We start from the raw sequence: 13,219 nt of genomic DNA, 5'->3' as shown, positions 1-13,219 counted from the left end.
CTAGGAATAAACGTAACCAAACAGGTAAAAAATTTGTACTCCAATAACTACAGGACACTCATGAAAGAAATTGAGGAAGACACAAAGAAATGCAAAAATATTCCATGCCCATGGATTGGAAGAATAAATATTGTTAAAATGTCTGTGCTATCCAGAGTAATCTACACATTCAATGCAATCCTTATCAAAATACCATCAACATTTTTACAGAGCTAACAAATAATTCTAAAATTTGTATGGAACCAGAAAAGACCCCAAATATAGAGGAATGTTGAAAAAGAAAACCAAAGATGGTGGCATGAGAATGCCAGACTTTAAGCTATATTACAAAGCTATAATCATCAAGATAGTACGGCATTGGCACAAAAACAGACACATTGATCAACAAAATAGAATAGAAAACCCAGAAATGGATCCTCAACTCTATGGTCAACTAATCTCCAACAAAGCAGGAAAGAATATCCAATGGAAAAAGGACAGTCTCTTCAATAAATGGTGCTGGAAAAATTGGACAGCCACACGTAGGAGAATGAAACTGGAACATTTTCTTACATTATATACAAAGATAAACTCAAAACGGATGAAAGACCTAAATGTGAGACAGGAATCCATCAAAATCCTAGAGGAGAACATAAGTAGCAACCTCTTCGACCTCGGCAGCAGCAACTTCTTACTAGACACATCTCCAAAGGCAAGGGAAACAAAATGAACTATTGGGACTTCATCATGCTAAAAAGCTTCTGCACAGCAAAGGAAACAGTCAACAAAACTAAAAGGCAAACTATGGAATGGGAGAAGATATTTGCAAATGACATATCAGATAAAGGGATAGTATCAGAGATCTATAAAGAACTTATGAAACTCAACACCCAAAAAACAAATAATCACGTCAAAAAGTGGGCAGAAGATATGAAAAGACACTTCTCTGAAGAAGACATACAAATGGCTAAGAACAAATAATCCAGTCAAGAAATGGGCAGAAGACATGAACAGACATTTCTCCAAAGAAGACATACAAATGGCCAACAGACACATGAAAAAATGCTCCATATCACTTGGCCTCAGGGAAATATAGATCAAAACCACAATGAGATACTACCTCACACCAGTCAGAATGGCTAAAATTAACAAGACAGGAAACAACAAATGTTGGTGAGGATGAGGAGAAAGGGGAACCCTCTTACACTGTTGGTGGGAATGCAAGCTGGTGCAGCCACTCTGGAAAACAGCATGGAGGTTCCTCAAGAAGATGAAAATAGAGCTACCCTATGACCCAGCAACTGCACTACTAGGTATTTACCCCAAAGATACAAATGCAGTGATCCGAAGGGGCACCTGCACCCCAATGTTCACAGCAGTAATGTCCACAATAGCCAAACTGTGGAAAGAGCCTAGATGTCCATCGACAGATGAAAGGATAAAGAAGATGTGGTATATATCTACAATGGAATACTACTCAGCCATCAGAAAGGATGAATACTTACCATTTGCATCTTCGTGGAGGGTATTATGCTGAGCAAAATAAGTCAATCAGAGAAAGATAATTATCACATGGTTTCACTCATATGTGGAATATAAGAAACAGCACAGAGGATCATAGGGGAAGGGAGGTAAAACAAAATGGGAAGTCATTAGAGAGGGAGACAAACTGTGAGAGACTCTTAACTATAGGAAACAAACTGAGGGTTGCTGGAGGGGAGTGGGAGGGAGGATGGGGTAATGGGGTGATGGGCATTAAGGAGGGCATGTGATGTAATGAGCACTGGGTGTTATATAAAGCTGATAAATTATTGAGCACTACATCTGAAACTAATGATGTACTATAAGTTGACTAATTGAATTTAAATTAAAAAACTAAAACTGACCTTGAAAACAAGAAAGAAAATCAATCTGAATATGTAATTGCTTATCTTTAACATGCTCTTTCTTGATGTACATGATTGTTGTATATGAAAGATGAAATAAACAATGTGGAAGTGACTTTCAACTCTAATGTGAATATAGTCATATGCTACAAATTCTAATATAGTCACACGTGGCTAGTGAGCCTATCACACGTGCTGCTGGTATGACCGGGGAACTAATTTTTAAATATTAATTTAATTTACATTTAAATTTGAAAATTTACACTGAATTGAATTATTGGAAAACATTTAAGTATGTTTAGAATAACTCAAGTATGTAGATCTGCTTTTTCAACTTTAAATTTTATACACAAGTTAAGTATTTCTGATGAAAACTTAGCATTCAAATTGAGATGTACTTTAGGTACACACTGGATTTCAGAGATTTGGTCCAAAAAGAGCCAAGCCTGTAATAGGTCATTAGTAATTTTTAAATTGATTACATGTTGACATGACAATATTTTTGCTATTTTGAATCAAGTAAAATATATTATTAAAATTAATTCTACTGATTACTTTTTACCTTTTGTCATGCGGCTCTGGGAAAAATTTAAATTTGTGACTTGCTATGTATGTACTGCTTTGGAGGGAAATTTTGGTAATATGGAATATGTAGAAAATTTGGAGGTGAGTCACATTGAAGCCCCAGCTGAACTTTACTTTGTGTGTGTGTGAATTGGGTGAATGAACAAGATTGCTGTAAGGCTTAAATAAAATACCTCATGAGAAAACCTTGAGAAAACTCCAAAGTACTGGTCAGATGCCAGTTATTTTTCAGATATTTTAATCATGTATATATTCAAATTATAAGCTAAATGAGGGTTTATAAATAATCATGCTTCTATTTAATCACTGAGAATAGCAAAATTGGCCCTCAGCTATAAAACTGTATGCCAGGAAGTTTCCAGAATGCCAAGAGGTTATCTTATAGCAGAGATTCAAAGTGTTGATTTCTAAGCTAGGAAGAGTCTGGTGCTTTAATATTTGGCCACCCTAGTGATTACCTTTAATAGGATGAAGCTACTACCTGCAACCCACTTTAATAAATTTGTTTCATTGGTGGGTTTTATAAAAATGGCAGAGTAGGGTACAGGATTTCCCCGCTATCCAAAGCAATCACCATTAATTTATGTGGAAAATTTTTTGAGCATTCCTAGACCCCAAAAATCATCTCTTATGCTTTTCTATACCTTAGGACCCATATTGCTAACGGATGCACAAAATAAATCTAGATAAAGCACAGATGCTCACAGACACAGTGCAAAGCCCTGGTGGCTTGAGGCTGCCATGCTGAGTGCAGTTTCCAGGCAAGGAGCGCGGAGGGCATGCTCAGCCTCGACAACAGCTCATCGCAAAACAAACGCTGAACGCCATTCGCTGTTCGCCTGTTTTCATAAAAGCAAAAACCTCTCTGGATTTCTTTCGGTCTGCGAAAACAGGTAACTAATGGAGGTCTTCCGAAAAGCGGGGGATACCTGTAGAAGGCCAATGAGAGCTTGCGGGAAGCTGACCCAGCGAATCAAGTCCTATTTTCTTCTCAGACCAGGGAGAGGAGTAGAACGATATGCGCAACAAATAAACAGCGGTTTCGCTCATCTTCTATAACCGTTTACCCTCCACTGGAAGAGTGGGCTGATCAAGTGTATACATTGGAAACTTTTGAGAAAGATTTACAAAGCTGTTCTAAATAGGAAGACTCTGAAAATAACTTCTGAACGGCATCCATTTCATAGAAAGCCTCACCTCAAAAGTGATATGAAAATAGCCGGCTCCGTTGCATATTGTCATCATTTAATTTGTGAGTCATATTGCTCCAGTTCATCAATGATATGCCAATAAGTGGATTTGAGTGGTCCCTTTTTTGTATTGCAAAATCTCAGTCAACAACAACAACAAAACAAAAGCCTGGTTGAAAGACGGTATTTAAAGCAGCTTCATTCCTGAAGGCATTCTGCAGCAAGTCCCTGAGTCTTGTCAGAAGTCTACAGTTTAGACTGAAATTACTCATTAAAGAAATGGAACTCACCCTTCTTGGCTTATGCTGTACCTTATTATGTGTGCTCTTTCTTTTCAGGAATTGTTCACTGCCAAATTTGTTCACAGCCAAAATTCTTCTAGAGGGATGACCTTGTCTATTTTGTCACATTTTTTTAATGATTTTGAGGTACAAGTAGATTTGAATTACAAGATTTCAGCAAGTAACTCCCTTGCTCTGTTGGGAATATTGGAAACATAATTCTTGACCACTTCCTTCTAGTTTCCTAGAATGCCAAAACAGCCACAGGCTAACCTACCGTAATTCCCTTCTCTGCCTTTTTTGCTAGTCACCTCTGGATGAATCGTAAAAGCATGTACCTTTGTGCCTTACCTAGTTTTCCCGTCTAATGAGATTATTAATGTGGTTTCTATGTTAAGTATATGTGGAGACGCCATGACTTTTGAATGCTAACACTTGTTTTGGGAAGCAATTAACAATGTAAGAAAAAGCGGGAAATCTCACAAAATTAACATAATAGGATTAAGTGAACTTTTCAAAATGATCATTTAGGAAGAAAAATATAAAACTTCTGGAGAGAGCTTTAAGCATTTTACATTTGTTTTAAATTTTAGCAATAATGCTAATAATAGTGAACATTTATTGAACATCATCTCAAGTGCCAAAGATGAATTATCTTTGATTCTCACGACAATCCTAGAATATAGGAAAATTATATCAACTTTGCAGGCTCTCTAAGACAGACAAAAGGTTTAAAAAAGCAAACGATTGCTCTGTGGAAGGATCCATTCATCAGCCACTCAGGTCTCCAGGATGACAGAGGTTCCATCTTTACACATGCTTCTACAACGCTAGGCTTGAGGAAGGGAACATAGTGATCCCACATTGGTTTTCTAGCTTCCATCTTGAAATGATACACAATTCTAGTGACATTGCATTGGCTAAAGCAAGTTACATGACCACATCCAACTTCAGAAGGAAAGACAACATGAAATTCTACCTTGTACCAGAATGAGAACTGGAACCAATGTGAGAAACCCTAATGACCTCCACACATATCAAAGATATGCCGCTTAAATGATTTTGTTCTCATGTAGGAGTTATATAACACATTGTAATACTATAATTATGGGGTTTTTTTTGGTTGTTGTTTTTTTAAGATTTTCTTTATTCATTTGACAGAGAGAGAGAGAGAGCACAAGCAGGGGGAGCAGCAGACAGAGGGAGAGAGAGAAGCAGGCTCCCTGCTGAGAAGGGAGACCGATGCAGGGCTCGATCCCAAAACCCCAGGATCATGACCTGAGCCAAAGGCAGACTCTTAACCAACTGAGCCACCCAGGTGCCCCAATACTAAGTTTATGTTTAACTCTGACACCACATCCCAATTTCTTATAATTTAGTGATTGTCATATTCTATAGTTCCAATGTAGAAATAAACTGCCCTAAGAAAATTCAGTCTATAACTTGGAGTACAATGATAAACACTTACCCTGAAAATCCCTCTTTATTTTTCTCCTTGAATAATTGAACCAGGGACACGGAGATGTTTACAGTAATCTATATTACCTCACTTTTCTCCCTGAATATCCTTTCCAAATATATTATCCTCCATCATAAATGTCCTTCAGGTTAGTTTTCTCAGTCTTCACCTAAACCATAAATACAATTTTAAAATGAAGAATTTCTGTCCATCTCCTTAGTTTCTTTACTCCCTGTTTCCATACACAAGCAGTAAATAAGTAACTAGCTTCTTTTCTTTTCTTTCTCTTGGAGTTATGTGCTACCTTTCTTGGTATTGCTGCATAAGGTATATAGACATTTCTCTAATACTTAGGGGTGGTCCTGACTTGACTGTGAAGTATGAATTCACATTATTAGTTTTAAACCTTTCCATTATCTAGTGAATTTTTAATTGACTTACTTAGTATTTTCTTGCTCTATCACATTCAAAATATTCCACAAAACAGTGTTTGTGGGGCATTGTAGAATCCTTCTTTCCCATCATCAAACCACAAAATATCTTAAGTTCCCTCTGTGATATTTTGCTCATTGTAATGAAACCTGAGAGAATATGAACTTAACATTTAGGCAATGACTAGAATGGTTATAAAATAAATAATTCAGAAAATAAATATTAAAATCTTTTAAGGTTAAGCTGTTCTTTTGTGTGATGAAACATTGAAAACAGCTTGAATTATTTTGTATAGTATTTAGTTAAATAAAAAAAAAACTCAAAAAGAAAGAGAAAGAGAAATGTGAACTAAAAACAACCAAAGTAATCCATTTTAAATATTAGTTCTTTCAACCAGTTTTCCTAGCATTTATTCTTGTTTCATGAAAATTATTTTATTCTTTTGATTAAAAATATGACTTAGTCAAAAATTTTCTTGTTTGCCTATTGTATCTACACATAGACCTTTTCTACCCAGAAATTGTTTAAAAGTGTTGTGACTGGGGCGCCTGGGTGGCTCAGTCGTTAAGCGTCTGACTTTGGCTCAGGTCATGATCCCAGGGTCCTAGGATTGAGCCCCACATTGGGCTCCCTCCTCGGCCGGAAGCCTGCTTCTCCCTCTCCCACTCCCCCTGCTTGTGTTCCCTCTCTTGCTGTGTCTCTCTCTGCCAAATAAATAAATAAAATCTTAAAAAAAAAAAAAAAAGTGATGTGACCATCACCAAATTTTCAGGATAAAGTTCTTTATTTAATTGCATTTTTAAATGCAATAAATCATCTCATCATTAGACTAAAAACATGATAAAAACCACTTGTGAAAAAATTATGTTGATGGCATATCTTAATTAGAAAGCTGTTCCAGAATATAACAATAATAATGATATTTACTTTTATTACTCTTTTTTGTCATCAGAAGTGATGTCAATATAATTAGTATATTTAGTACTAATTATTTATTTTATTTTAGTACTTTATTAGTCTTTTATTAGTATGGTTAACTGGTCCTGGTAACTATTTGGCTTGATGCTAAATTTCAAAATAAAATATGAGACTAGATATATGAAGGTATTGAATTTTTAAAATATTTTTAATACTTTGATTACATTCTAAAATTTATCTTGGTGTATAGTAACATATTAATTTAAAGTAATAAGATGGTCTACATTAAACCAAGACTCCTAAGCTATAATAATTTCCATACTTCTCTTCATATTTATCTTTCTTTTTCCCCCTCACCTGAAAATTCTAGGAACAATAATGGCCCTCTAGAGATTCTTTTGTGAGACTGGGAGAGCTTCCCTGACATTTTATTAAGGCACATGAGTAAAAATTACTGAAGAGGCAAGTTCTACACAAAGGTGACAAATCAACTGGGGACTGGGACCTGTAGCAGTATCTTAAAAAATAAAAATTTAGTATATCCAACAAAACATTTCCATCAAAGCATTTATTTTAATATGCTCCATTCTCTTCAGTTGGGCAAAATATTTTTCAAAAGAACAAGCACCGCTATCATCCAATAGTATCCATTCATTACTACGTGGCAGGCAGTGTGCTGGGAGATAGACTTACATTATCTCATTTAGACCTTTGTCAAGCCTGAAAGTTACGTATTTTCACCAAAATTTAAGATATAGCCAAACTAGGCTCAGAAAAATAATTTGCCCAAACTAAAACTTACCAAGACTCCAAATCTTTATGATATTCCATTTACCATGAACAGATGAACCAAGCAGGACTTTTTTTTACGGCTTTACATAATCTTCGAAACCTGGTCAATTTAAAAATTTTTCCCAGGAAATTATTAACTAGTTGTTTTTTCCTTCAAAATACACTTGTCCCTATCTTTGTCCAATGATTACATCATTTGTAAGGCTGATGACAAGACCATACAGTGTTTGAGGAAATATACTTAGCTTGCTATATTGAGGAAATATACTTAGCTTGATAGCATCTTGCTACATTTGTTCTTCCAGGACTGAATGAGATTCACTTTTGTTGTTTAGGATTACCAGTGTTTACTAATAGTTCATAAGTATCCTTCAAGTGCTTATTAAATCTCCTAGAATTCATGTTAGTTTCCGCATAAACTATCAGATCATGGATGCTTCAGGGCACCATATTGGTGTTAGTAGTTACTGGCTTGAGAACAAACCTCCAAGATGCTATGAGACAAATGGTTAGTTCTATCCATGGCTCTGGAACGGAATTCTAGAACCCTTGAAAAAACGATTCTAAACTCTATAAATACTTTAAAATGAAAACGTAATAAACATCTGGAATTTGAATAATTCTTTCTGACAGTTTGATCAGATAAATCACAGAGGGAAAGCTATAATGTATTTCACAAGCAATCTTTAGTATAATCAGGAGATTGGCTTTGTATTTTTATTTGAGCACTTATATCATTATGGGAAAAGTTCAAAATTATACTCAAGGAATTTAGATTTAAATAATTTCTGGGGAACAAGTGCAAGAAAAGGTTAATATTTTTAAATGAGCAATATTATCATTATGGTATATTCCTTTTTGTTCAGCATTCTTGAATATCCTAAAAATAGATAAATGATAGAGAGATACTTAGATACATAGACACACACATGGGCAAATTTGTTGGCTCTTGACAAATGAGATATTAACTCTGATGAATTCAGGAACTCTTTTAAAGCTCTCCTTTACATTTTTAAATTAAAGTGATAAGATCGACTGAAGTTTCATGAGATACCAAAAATATTTAGCTCATTCAATTCATCATGGTTAATTAAGTTATCCACCCGAACAAAATCCCCACCTTACATTAAACCCCTCTATTTAAGCAACTTAAAATAAGATACTCCTCAGGAAGTTTAACAAAAATAAAGTCTTTCCCTCTATAAGAAAATAGGTAGAGGTCAGACTTTTAGAGATTTCACAGGATCAACAATAATAGGAATACCTGCTGTAAATATTGGTTTGAATATAAAATAGATTGGCAGGTAAGAATGTTATTTCAATTAGGATGTTAATCTATTAGTTTTAGACAGCCCTGAGAGGTGAAAAAATGATAGATGATAGATAGATAGATAGATAGATAGATAGATAGATAGATAGATAGATAGATGATAGATAGATAGATATAGACAGATAATAGAGAAGAAAAAATGATCACTGTTAAAATTTCTAGAGGAATTCATTAAAAGTAATTTTCAAGGAATAGGAATGAAGAAAGTGGATGCAAAATTTCATTTGTAATGTTGACAGGCTAGTATTAGTTAATATCTTCCTGACTTATCAGACTATTTGTTAAAATTCCAGAAGAAAAGACAGAGCACCCCAGAAGCCTCCCCTGGAGCTGATCTACCTAAACCATGGGAAGTCTAAGAGATCCAACTGAAACTAGCTTCATTGAAAAATAGAGGTGAGAATGAGTCAATAAACTCAGATAGTAATAGAACAACCGTGAAGTTGGGACCTTCTAAAGGGATGCTTATTGTTGTGCTTGTTGCTTTTTAAAATTTCCAAAATAAGATTTTATGAAATAGTGTGATGAGAAACAAGAAAATTTCAACTACAGCTTATCAAGTATTTTCTATGTCCTGGGCTTTCACAGGTATATGATCTCGTCACATTTACCTCATCCAATCCCCACTCTAACTCTATAAGTTGGGTACAATTATGTCCACTTTAGCGTTTAAAAAAGAGATCCTCAGAGAGTTTCCTAGATACAAGTGCATTTGAAACTTGTGGGCATAAAAAAACTAACTTGGTTACTTGATTAAAATCCAGATTCCGGGGCGCCTGGGTGGCTCAGTCATTAAGCGTCTGCCTTCGGCTCAGGTCATGATCCCAGGGTCCTGGGATCTAGTCCCACATCGGGCTCCCTGCTCCGCGGGAGGCCTGCTTCTCCCTCTCCCACTCCCCCTGCTTGTGTTCCTGCTCTCACTATGTCTCTCTCTGTCAAATAAATAAATAAAATCTTAAAAAAAAAAAAAAAAAAAGTCCAGATTCCAGGCTTCTGCTCTTCTGAATTCCCTAATTCAGTAGGTCTGGGATGGCAATTGACAATCCATATTTTAAACAAGCATCCATGGTGATTCTTTTAGATTCAGCCAATTTGGGGAACACTGCTTTCTACTTAGCTGCCCTGTGAAAGAGAGGAGCAGGTCCTGAGTTTAAGAGACAGTCAAGATAATTTGAGAGAAAATAATTGTGTATATTTGTCTGTTTTAGAAGACAAGTTTGTCATCTTATAAGTGAAAGACAAAAAAATACATTTTTTGTTTAATTTCATGTGAATGTAGGACAAAGACACTTTTAGACTTGTGTTAACATGGCAACTGCAGCAGTGCAGAGATGCCCAATTCATTCATTAAAAATAACTCTTAACTAGTTAGCATAAGCCCAGTATATATGACACCAATATAAGCATTTGACCTATCAACAGTTTGACTGAAGGGACAGAAAACGTATACAGGAAATGGTTGCTTCCTTCTGGGGACTTAGATCATTACATTTAAGGGAGCACAACATATACACATAAAATATTAGGTAAAGGTAAAGTTCTTACACAGAGTATTAATTTTATAACTAGATTATCTACTTAATGAATGAATTTCAAAAACAATATGAGTTCCTCCCCCTGTAGGCATGAGCTGTGATGGGAGGGTCTCCTAGAGAAGTGAGCTGACATAGGACCTTGAAACACAAGCAAATATGTATCCTGGGGGTAGGGGAGAAGATCACCCAGAACTATGAAAGGAATATGGTGCCTAGGGCCTGGTGAGGAGACTGACACGGGTGGAATGAGAGTGTGTTTAAGTAGGATAGAAATTCTTAATAGCTTTATTCTTAGCTAGGGAGATCTTTGGAAGAACTCTGCAGAATTTCCTTGACCTTGCACGTCATCTTAAATTGCATACTCATTCATTCATTCCTCCGCTTGAGCAATCATCCTTGTAGAGATAAACTTTTAATAGTATTATTTCATGCAAACTAATATAAAGCATTATCATCTTCTTTAAACTATGTCTCTAGCCATATTTACATCTTCCGCTGCAAAGACAGTTGGGCAATAAAATTTTAGGTGAAATTATTTTAAAAACAAAAACATTTTTGTCTTTTCATACAGTTTATCTAGTATATTGTGATTTCAAAGTCTGAATCAAAGGTCCATAAACTGTAAGACACCAGCCGTTAAAATCCAGAAGTGCAGAAAAATGTAATTTTCTTTACACTGCTCCTTTTATTTAAAAACAGAGAAGGTAATTTTTAATCGCTAATAGAGCCATATTAAGCAGATAAATGCCTTCAATAATCTGACTCAGATTTATGGGTTCATCTTGTCTGCTTTACTGAGGTTGCATGATGGTTAAAGAAAAAAAATCCTTGTTTCCCTCCATGAAGCACAAATGGGCTCTTCAATCTGGTTTCCTTTTCTCATAACACTCTTCTCCAGTTTGACTTCAAATGGTTTTATTTCTTGTTTTAAACTCATGTACTTGAAAATTATTGGTTTCAGGAGCAACACAAATTTAGGCAAGGGCTGATGGTATCTGTGCTATAATGGATACCCTCTCAGATTTCAGCAGTATATATCCCTAACAGAGATAAACAGGAAATTTTTTATCAGTGGCATTGCTATCAGACCTAAAAGGATCAGAGTATATAATAGTTATTATCTGACAGGCACTAGTTTATCCTTTACAGGAAAAATAAAAAAAAAAAAACTAGAAATGGTAAATGACTTTTTTCATCTCTAACCACCTTCTAAGCACTTGTTTTTCTTACCGCCTTAGACAGATTATAAGCATGAGGACAACACCAGTGATGAAATAATCTTTTCTCATAGTTCCTCCACACACTACTCCTTGCATTGCACAAGATGACAGTGGTCAATAGAATGTACTCAAGAGCCAAGTGAGAACTGAGAGAAGAGAGATCTCCTGATGATGTCAGATAAAGCAGGTAAGACCTCTGGCTCCCTGCGTCAGGTCTCCCAGTTCCAACTCCGATTTCAGCCTCAGCTGTGATGGACAGCGCCACATTAAGTTCCCACTGACAGCTACTCATCTCAAGCATGCTACATGTATCTTTCTATTTTGTGCCCTGAACGTTCTCCAACACTATGGAGTCCACTTGCCCCACATGCAAGCACAGCCGTGAAGTACTGGGTTAATATTCCCAGTGGCAACCCCTAACTATTGGGGGAAGGAACCAGTAGGTAAATGCTCCTGCCTCCTCTCTTTGAGGCTGACAATTTTGGAAGTACAGGTGGACATTCTGTCTACATCCCAGTACAACCTAGTAGAACCAAGCAAATGCTGCACAAACAAAAGCAACTACCTCAGTTACACACTTCCTGCTAACTTTCATTACATCCCTGTCTCACCTTGCCTGCTCCTTTACTCCTGCTCCCTGGATTATCTCCAACATAAATTGTTTGCACCCAGGTTGTTGTCTTAGGCTCTACTTTCAAGGGAATGAAAATTAAGATAAGTAGATTTGTTTACTACCTGCTATTGCTTTAGAACAGAGATCAGTAAACTTTTTCTCTAAAAGGGTAGATTGTAAATGCTTGTAGTTCATATAGTCTTTGTTGCTGCTGTTAAATTCTGCAATTTTAGAGTGAAAATAGCCACCGACACTACAAGATGAATGGGCATGCCTGCATTCCAATAAAACTTTATTTACAAAAACTGGTGGTGGGCTGGATGTTGCCTATGAGCCATGGATTACTAATCCCTGTGACTCTCCTAAATTCTTTTTGTAATGCATTAGAATACACTTAGATATTCCTGAGCTTAAGTATCCTAACGATAATAATTAATGAAGTTAATAATTATCTTTTATTAAAATTATTATGTACAAGGCTCTATTCCTGGCAGGTGTTTTACATACATTACCATGTTTTATTCCCAACATTTTCATTTCATTTATGAAGAAACTGAAGCTCAGAAAAGCTGTGCTGGCCATTCCTACTGTTCACCAAATAGTTTTCTGCCTTCTGAACGCATGATTGGATTATAATTCCTGGTCCTTTTTCTAGTGAGGAAAGGCCATCTAATTATTTCTAGGCAGTGCATGATAAGATTTAATTAATGTCAAATGATCCTCCAGAGCTCTTTTTCCCTTTGCAATAATCATTGACAAGTTCCAGATCCTGAGTCCCAGCTTGAGGACAATATGAGGAAGCAAATACCCAGTGACCATGTAACATAAGGGGGAAATAGATCTGAGATTTCAGAAGTTATTTGTTACCATTTCATGACGTAACTATCTTGACGAATACAGAAACTAAGGAACTTGACCACTGCCACAGCTAGTAAGTGACATGGACAAAATTTGAACATAGGTCTTTAGACTCCAATGTTTGATTTGTTTCCGTTGTAC

Source organism: Halichoerus grypus, chromosome 4 (genome assembly GCF_964656455.1).
Source record: "Halichoerus grypus chromosome 4, mHalGry1.hap1.1, whole genome shotgun sequence".
Lineage (NCBI taxonomy): Eukaryota > Metazoa > Chordata > Mammalia > Carnivora > Phocidae > Halichoerus > Halichoerus grypus.
This window is presented reverse-complemented; position numbering follows the sequence as displayed.